We start from the raw sequence: 7,947 nt of genomic DNA, 5'->3' as shown, positions 1-7,947 counted from the left end.
AGGGCCCACCCCTACTTCGCCCCTGCCTCCACCAAAGGCGTGAGTGTGGTCGAATGGAGTAGGGAAGCAGCAAGGCCTGCTGCCCGGCAACGGTGTTTATATTGAAAATAACAAGGATTTGTTCCTTGGTATGCGCTTTGCTCACACACACAAGACCCAACAAGCACCCTTTTTCATTAATACGTTCCATACAGGTACAGTTTGTGCCGAATGTAAACATAAGCAAGGGGCTTACAGGTTTTAGGTCTAACTAAGGCTCGTAGGCTTACAAGCTAAAAAAAGATAAGGTGCCCGTAATCCCGTTCTTGTCCCTCTCCACAGGAAATGGAACAAGAAGGCAAAATGGCAGAAGGAGTGCCTAGGCGAGGTACGAGCAGCAGAAGGCACCAAGAGAACATGCCGGTGGCTGCCTAGGGGAGGGATGGTGATGATGGTGCCGGGAAGAAAGCTAGAAGATGATGCAGCGGTCCGTCAATACGCTACGAAGCCGTCGGTGCCATCGTACTCCGACTTGACGGCCCACCACCCGCCTTCTTCGCCTTCTCCGTCCTTCCCACACCAGCCGCCCAAGGAGATGACCCCAAGAAGTTCATGGACCCGACTCTACCGGGAGAAGGGGCCTGGTGCACATGCTGCTGCTGCCGGCACCACCCCGGGGCGGCGGGTCCGACACCTAGTCGGACCCGTCATCCTCTTGCCTGCTACCCTCGTCGTCAATGCCGCTGTCCTCCTTGTCACTCTCGCTTGAGGATGAGTCTTCGTCATCCGAGGAGTTCTCCACGCAGCACTTCAGGCGAGTTCCGAAATCACCGAAGACCTTGACGGAGAGGAGGCCATGGATGCGAAGGAGCCTCGCCGTCAAGCTATGGATGCGAGCGAAGGTTTTCCACCCGCGGTGAAGATACATGACGTGTGGGGCCGAGAAATCAACGTCGGCCCATGTGTCGCTGTTCCCGCAACCCCTCATGTGCAGCCTCAGCACCTGCGGCGGGTCGAGCTCCATCTCCTGAGCGAATGGAGTAGGGAGACGAAGACGACGACACGTCGGCCGACGCAGCTTGACAAAGACCTCGCGGGGGTTGTCCCCGATGTGGCCCTCCATTGGGGGAAGGACCGCTGGCGGAGGCGAGGCTGATGCGCTGCCCCGTCCTCCTCTTCCTCGAGCATGACGGTGGCCTCGGCCTCGCCCCTCCCCCTTCCCCTCGTGGCCGTCTCCGCCACCATGGGCTCTTGGGAAGGAGCGGCGCGTTGTCGAGCGGAGACCCTCGCCGCCACCGTCGAAGCGTCAGCGCGCCCTCTCGTCATGACAGAACAAAGGAAGAAGAAAGGATGGGAAGAAGCGGATGGCGAAGGGCTGGGGGCTGTCGTGCCTCCCGCTGCCCTCCTTATAAAGGGGCGGGGTCAGGGCTCGGCCATCCCTCTTAGCCAATCCAGCTCATTAAGGTGACAGCGGGAGAGGCCGTCGACTGCCCTCCCCGCCCAATTGAATGCGCGTGGGTATCAACACACGCGCGCACGTCTTCCCATATTCTGCGTGCCTGTCACCCACCTTGCATCGTGCATGCGGCGTACATGGCGCAAGAGGCGGGTGTAATACGACGCGTGGAGCGACTGTTCCCAACCATGGAGAGTAAATGAGCATCGGTCCCACGGTCTTGAAGAGACACGCAAGGCGCCTCTTTACTGTTCACCACAAGATAACGCAAGCATGCTTCGATCACCCCCGCATGCGATCCCCACGTCACGCGTTCAACGAGGGTCATGGGGAAGCGCAGCGGGTGGAAAAATCACCTTAATAAAATCAACCCCGCCTACCCGCATACCGTTTTGGCCCTGGCCCAACAACGTGTTGCGCTTATGTGTGGCCCAGACCCGGGGGCTCCTGTCGGTGTACAGAAGTAGGGGCACTACTTCGTACCCCTTTACCTGTGCACGGGTAGTCAGAGCCACACATGCCGCCACACTTAAGCGGGGCAGGGACAGGGAACCAAAACCGCAAGGTGGTCAAAGCAACGCCAAGATAGAGATGCAAAGAGCAAGAAGGTGAGGTGGTTTCCCCCGGCAAGACCCTTGCCGGGGTGAGCTCCACGGCCCCGACAAGGACCTTGCCAGGGCAGCTTACCCAACGCCAGTAGGGCGCACCACCCTTGAGCCCCAGGTTTACCAACGCCACCAACCATGTTGGGACCAAGACTCGCGAGGCGCCTCCGTGATGGCATGGAGATCTTTGTGAAGACAAGAAACACTCCAAATCGGATGAGGATTAGATGATGACGAACCTCGGCAAGATCCTCGCCAAGGAAACCCACCAGACCTCCGGCAAGATCCTTGCCGAGGACGACTGCGACGCCACGGCAAGGCCCTTGCCGGGGTCCCGGCAAGGCCCTTGCCGAGGACATCCGCAGGGCCACAGCCAGGCCCGCACCCACCAAGTTTCCACCACCACTCCCATGCAGCTGCCAGCCCACCAGCTAGGCAGGCACCTGCGTGTCGACGTGAGGCTTCCGAGCTAATTCAGCACATGCCTACGTGGTGGCATACAAATCTTCGTGAAGGCCCTACCACCGTGCCACCTCAGCAGCCTGCCAGCTTACATGGTGCTGACCTCCTCGCTGGCCCTGGTGCGTGTCGAAGCAGGGCGAGGCAGGGATAAAACAAGGGGACACTTCAGAGGTGCATTTAATGCGTCTTGTCACGTAATGGCTAAGCGATAAGCTTAGCCACCATGCACCAATGCCACCTCCTGTGTGCCACTGTGGCGATCCCCTTGACTATAAAAGGAAGCCCGAGGCACCCAGGAGAACGATTCGGACCCTGGGACAAGTTACACTCATTGTAGCTAGCTCAAGAACTCCAAGAACACATATATACATACCAAAGCAGAACTAGAGTATTAAGCGTCCGCGCGGCCCAAACATGGGTAAACGACCCGCGTGCTTGTGCTGACTGCCGATCCCGCTCTTCTCACGACCCCGCGCCCCGCAACTGTAGTAGGGATTCTTGTGATCCCATAGGTGTCGTTTCCACCGACATATATCAATTAGGCTTCAAGTGCGTACTTGTTAGTTAAACCTATGGTTAAAATGTGACACTAAATACGACTAGTAAGTAGTACAGTAGCAGTACTAGTATACGTCGGTCAAATTATTCATCATGTCCACACATTGAATTGACGTGACAACACGCTGCGCGTGAGGTGACACAAGAATCCCGGCAGCGTGTTCGGGTATTCTGGACTTAATATTTGGAGTACCACTTATCTGTCGAAATCTTTCATCATTCACTTAAAATAGTCGATTGATCATACATTGAGTACCATATAACTGGAATTACTGATGCAAGTCAAAGAAGGATTGGCCGGTGCTGCCGGCTGGCGTCAAGTTCGATCCCACAGATCAGGAGCTGACCGAGCACCTTGAGGCCAACGTGAGTGCTGACAGCGCGAGATCTCACCCTCTCATCGATTTGTTCATACCAACCATCGACAGCGAGCACGGCATATGCTATACCCAACCTGAGAAACTTCTAGGTAAGACACCGATCGGCCGTCTAATTGCACAAACATATTCCTCTGTTTATAGCTCTATTTTCCTTTTTAGATGCAGACCTGGTGAAGCAATTACAATTTGACAGTTAATAAAAAGTGAAACAAGTGACTGCAACATGCCAAAGATGTTATGAAAATGCCAACTATGTACACTCAAACCTGTATTCAACAATACTGCGGGTATCACACTGAGTGGCCTAAGGAAGCATTTCTTCCAGCGCAATTCCAGGGCGTTCAAAAGGGGCACATGGACGCGTCGCAAGATACAGTCGGAGTGAGGCATGCACACGATGTGGCACAAGACCGGCAATACCTTGCCGGTGATGGTCAACGGCCGGCAGACGGGCAGCAAAAAGGTTCTGGTGCTGCACACCAACAAGAACTTCGACTAGCAGAGGACCAACTGGGTGATGCACCAGTACCACCTCGGGGACCTGGAGCAAGAGAAGGAGCGGTAGCTAGTCCTCTTCAAGATTTTCTACCAGACGAACACTAGGGCTAGGAGTAAAAAGATTATAAGTTTGCTTGGTATTGGTACCTGTACTACCTTGTCATCCCCAAGTTGGTATTGTTGTTAACAATCTTTTGGTATGAACTTGCATTTTCTTCCAACCATCATGTCGAGGGTCGACGTGGATATAAAGCTGAATCATTTGTTTTGAAACGAATTTCCAGGCACCTGATTTTTATTTGATGGGTAGCATAAGCACCTGCTGTTCGAATTCCCAATTCTCCATTTTTTTTGAAACAAGTGCATGCACTTATTATCACGATGAAAAAACAATATCCCTGTTGCATCCCAGTTATCAGTCTGTACTTGCAGAATTCTCTCGTTTATTGAACATGTATATTGTTTTTTTAGGTCGAGCAAGTTTCAACTAGGTTGTAGACTGCCCAGGCTTGGTTTTGTTTTCAACAGGCCCAGCCCATGACGACAATGGGGAACAAAGATCCAGCAGGTATCTACTGGCCTCTGGCCCGCCAGCGTTAGTTATATTTTGTCTTACAACATCCACATGCAGTTTTTTTACTGAATCAAACACACATCCCAGTTCTATTTTGCTCTCGAAACGCATGCCCTACATCCGTATTCTAATATCTACCTATAGTTTCACTAGTTCATATACACGTATCATTATATTGAAAATACAAAAAAAACCCTTTTCATATTTACATCCTTATTTTTGTTTTTTTTCCTCCCAAAAAAAACCCCAGCCGCCCAAACCAGCGCCGTCGGAACCGCCTACTCCCGCCTCCCATGGTCGGCTGTGCTGCCGGGCAGGCCTCACGGACCCATCATACTCGCATCCCTGGCATGTCTATCCCTCTACTCACCCACACCTCCTGTTATTTTCTGGCGACAGCAGCCGAACCAATCAACCCTCGTACTCTCCACCGCATGGGCAGCCACTGTCGTGTCTTCCCCGGCTCCATGTCATTCCATACGTAGGCCTCGCCGTCGTCCACCGCCCTGGTGATCTCGGTGCAGCGTGGTCAACTTGGTCAATGAACGACATCCATCGGAAGTGGACTGTACGTGGAGAGGCTGACAGCCGGGTCCACGGCCGCATACAAGGAAATGCCTCCTTATTACGCGCAAAATAATGATTCCTCCACCTGACATCTGGGACCCGCCGGAAGGGCCTCTGTATTTCGCGAAAAAAAGTTCCCTCCGCTGACAGGTCGGACCCACCAACTATATCTTCGCACGCAAGGAGGTGCCTTCTTATTGCGCACAAAAAAATGAATACCCCCCTGCCAGCTGGGACCCACCATAGTGGGAGACTGATTTGTGGGCCTACTAAGTTGACGGGGACGGAGGGCTTTGTCAACTTAGTAAATATATGAATGATTCTCGCTCCAGTGACCATACGATATCCATCCAACAGCCGTAGTGCTTCTTCAACCTCTGATCTTCTTGCTCCAGCCGCCCAAGGCAGCGCCGGTCGTGGTGCATGCTCCTGCCTCCCGTGGCCGGCGGTGCTACCGCGGAGGCCTCACCGCCCCCATACTACTCCCATCGCTGCCCAGGCCATCCCTCCACTCACCCACACCCCTTGTTATTCTGCGGCGACGGCAGCCTCACAACTCAGCCGAACCAGTGAACCCTCGTACTCCTCTCCGCGTGGGAATCCACTGCCACGTCTTCCCCATCTCCGCATCGTGACCTTCCTAGGCCTCGGCGTCGTCCATCGCCGTGGTGCTCTCGGCGCAGTGTGGTCAATGTGGTCAACAATCGGACTTCCATCCGAAGAGTACTTTACATGGAGAGGCTGACAGCTAGGTCCACGACAGCCACAAGGAAGTGCCTCCTTATTACGCGTAAAATAATTATTCCTCCACCTGACAGCAGGGACCCATCGGACGGGCCACCAGATTTCGCGAAAAAAATTGTTTCCCCTGACTGCTGGGACCCACCGGACGAGCCACCGTGTTTCATGAAAAAAAACATTCCCCCCGCTGTGAGCTCGGACCCACCAGAAGTGCCTCCTTATTACACACACAAAAATGAATACTCCCCTGCTAGCTGGGACCCACCTTGGTGGGAGACTGACTTGTGGGCCTACTAAGTTGACGGGGACGGAGGGCTTTGTCAACTTAGTAAATATGAACGATTCTAGCTCCAGTGACCTTACGATGTCCATCCAACGGTTGTAGTGCTTCTTCAACCTCTAGTCTTCTTGCTCCAGCCGCCCAAAGCAGCGCCGGTCGTGCCGCATGCTCCTGCCTCCCGTGGCCGGCTGTGCTGCCGCAGAGGCCTCACCTCCCCCTACTATTCGCACCGTTGGCCAGGCCGTGCGGTGACGGCAGCCTCACACCGCAGCCGAACAAGTGAACCCTCGTACTCCTCTCCGCTCGGGCTTCCACTGTCGCGTCTTCCCTGGCTCTGCGTCGTCCCCTTCCTAGGCATCGCTGTCGTCCACCGCCCTGGTGCTCTCGATGCGGCATGGTCAATGTGGTCAAGGAACGACTTCCATCGGACATGGACTGTACGTGGAGAGGCTGACAGCTAGGTCCATGGCCGCAGGAAGGAAGTGCCTCCTTTTTACGCGAAAAATAATGATTCCTCCACCTGACAGAAGGGACCCACCGGACGGGCCACCGTATTTCATGAAAAAAATGTTTCCCCCTGACTGCTAGGACCTACCAGCTATATCTTCACACGCAAGGGAGTGCGTCCATATTACGGGCAAAAAATGATTTGCCCCCTGACTGCTGGGACCCACCAGCTACATCTTCGCACGCCAGGAAGTGCGTCCGGGCAAAAGTAAACGATTCGCCTCCCTGACTGCTGGGACCCACCAGCTACATCTTCGCACGCAAGGAAGTTCCTGACAGTTGGGACCCACCTGGTCGAAGCGTACGTAGCATTGTCATTCTGGTCGCGAACGTGTACGTACATACTGGTTGATGTAGAGGCGCGCATGTGTCGTAGTAGAGGCGCGCACGTAGCACGTACACGTACGTACAGCGGCCAGGGTGCAAGAAAGTAAATACGGCCATGTATGTACATACAGGCGGGGTCTCGAACGCCTACTCGCATATACGTATGGCCAGGGCTCGTGTACGTGGCTGGGTCAGAACGGAGAAACAACATCGTCGTCATGTTCATGGGGAGCCAACCGGCTAGGTTGGAACGGAATGCATCGTCGTGTTCACCGGGAAGGCTTGGACGGAACAGTCGATGGAAACGAGGCCTGGCGTACCATAGAACGGAGGAAATGGCCTTGTGTTCGACAGGCCATGTTTGAAATGGGATCCTGTTCACCGGGAGGGGTCTGCCATACTGCAAAATGGAGGAAACGGACTTGTGTGGACCTCCTACGGTCGAAACAGGGTCCTGTTGATCGGTAGGGGTGTGGCGTACCGCAAAGCAGAGGAAACAGACTTGTGTTAGAGCGCTATGGTCGAAACGGGGGTCCTGTTCATCAGGAGGGGTGTGGCCTACCGCAAAACGGGACTCCACGGGATACTGTTCATCTCCACCGTCGACCTCCTCCAGCCTCCACGGGCTACTATTCATCCACCGTCGACCTCCTCCAGCCTCCACCTACGACTGTTCATCCATGGGCTCCTGTTCATCTAGCCTCCACCGTCGACCTCCTCCAGCCTCCACCTGCGACTGTTCATCCACGGGCTCCTGTTCATCTAGCCTCCATCGCGCACTACTCCACCGGCTACTGTTCAACCACCCCTCTCCACGGGCTCCTGTTCAACCACCCCTCCACGGTCTACTATTCATCCACCCCTCCACGGGGTCGTCCTATTCATCCGGCCCTCCACGGGGTCCTGTTCATCCAGCCCCAACTGGCTCGATCGATCGGGGTCATGTTCATCCAGAGGCAACACCACGGGGTCCTGTTCATCCACCCCCACCGCTCACTGTTCATCCAACCCCC

The sequence above is a fragment of the Triticum dicoccoides genome, chromosome 6B (assembly GCF_002162155.2).
Source record: "Triticum dicoccoides isolate Atlit2015 ecotype Zavitan chromosome 6B, WEW_v2.0, whole genome shotgun sequence".
Classification (NCBI taxonomy): Eukaryota; Viridiplantae; Streptophyta; class Magnoliopsida; order Poales; family Poaceae; genus Triticum; species Triticum dicoccoides.
The sequence above is the reverse complement of the archived record's forward strand: the minus strand, read 5'-3'. Positions refer to the sequence as shown.